Genomic DNA, 1,829 nt, shown 5'->3' on the forward strand with positions numbered 1-1,829 from the left:
TTTGAGTATCGACCGATTGCACTTACGTCCCTTCTTTCCAAGGTCATGGAAACGCTGATTAATTATCAGCTCAAGAAATATCTTGAAGAACGGAAGCTTCTTAATGACCGACAGTATGGCTTTCGTAGCAATAGGTCCACTGATGATCTCATGGTTCATCTCAACGAACAGTGGAACAAATCTTTACATAGCTTTGGAGAAAGTAAGATTATTGCACTAGATATTTCAAAAGCATTTGATAGGGTTTGGCTTCAGGCTCTCTTATCGAAAATGCGTGCTTTCGGTTTGCATGAATCCCTCCTTCATTGGATTAGTAATTACCTTTCGAATCGTTCAATACAAGTTGTATTGGATGGATTCAAGTCTGAAAACCACAAAATAAATGCTGGTGTGCCCCAGGGCTCTGTTCTATCTCCAACACTTTTTCTCATTTTTATTAATGATCTCCTGTCTGCAACATCTAATCCAATACATTGTTTCGCTGACGATAGTACTCTTAGCTTTTCATATTCGTTTTCAGATTCACACCCCTCTTCTTCGGATGTGGAACTGCAACGACAAAATATGATAAGCTCATTAAATTCCGACCTAAACAGCATTGTACAATGGGGAATAAGAAACCGCGTGGAATTTAATGCTTCGAAAACGCAATGCTGTCTTGTATCGTTAAAGCGAAATATACCCCCGCTGTCATTATTCATAAATGGCACTTGCATCGAGGAAACTGAACATCTGGATATTCTTGGTATGTGTATCACCAACCACCTTTTGTGGAACGATCACATACGCGATGTCGCCAAAAATGCCGCAAGATGTTTGGGTTTTCTAAGGCGATGCAAGAAGTTTTTCTCCCCCTCTGATCTGGCTGTTATTTACAAGTCTTATATACGTCCAAAGCTTGAGTATAACTCCCATATCTGGGCTGGTGCTCCTGCAACTTACTTAAGCCTCTTGGATAGTATTGAACGTAGAGCATTTAGATTGATTGGTGATATTACCATCATAAGATCATTTACGTCACTTGAACATCGTCGAAATGTTTCTTGTCTCACCCTGTTTTACCGTTATTTTAATGGTTTATGCTCTAGAGAAATAGCCAGCTGCATTCCTCATTTTAAACAGTTCAACAGTAATACTCGCGCTTCTAGGAATGCTCATCAATATACCCTCGAGCCCATCTTTGGTCGTACTGTCAAGTACAGAGATTCGTTCTTTAGCCGTACTATGCGAATGTGGAATGCCTTACCACACTCTGTCTTTCCCAGCTATTGCAATATTCAGCAATTCAAAACCAATGTGCACCGACATCTCCTTTCAACCCCTCTCTCCCTTTCCTAGTGCTCACACTGTGTCTACATAATATCCCCTTGAGTGTGCGCTTATTATAAAAAAAAAAATAAAACATCAACTTGGTCAAAATTATAAATTATTAAAATATATAATGTAATAATTATGTACAACTTAAATTAAAACTTAGTTTCCAAGATGCAAAGCACCAATATATACCTATAACGTAAAGAACATTCTCTTTAAAAATTGATCTCACTTGACTAAAGTCGATTACATTGGAAATGGAGTTGAACGCAGTACAAGATTTGACTATAGTATCATTACGGGCATAGTTTGTTCTATGATACTCAATATAAAAAAATCTCTAGATCATATAGATCTTTCAGGTGCATAAATATTAAAAAGAGAAAGAATAAGAGGACATACAATATGGTTCATAAGAACATCTCTAGCAAACATTATTAAAAAATATTTTCTTCTAGATTGAAGATTCACTAGCCCGAGAAGATTACATCTGTCTTTATAAGAAGGAGCAAAAT

The sequence above is a fragment of the Eupeodes corollae genome, chromosome 3, assembly GCF_945859685.1.
Source record: "Eupeodes corollae chromosome 3, idEupCoro1.1, whole genome shotgun sequence".
Lineage (NCBI taxonomy): Eukaryota > Metazoa > Arthropoda > Insecta > Diptera > Syrphidae > Eupeodes > Eupeodes corollae.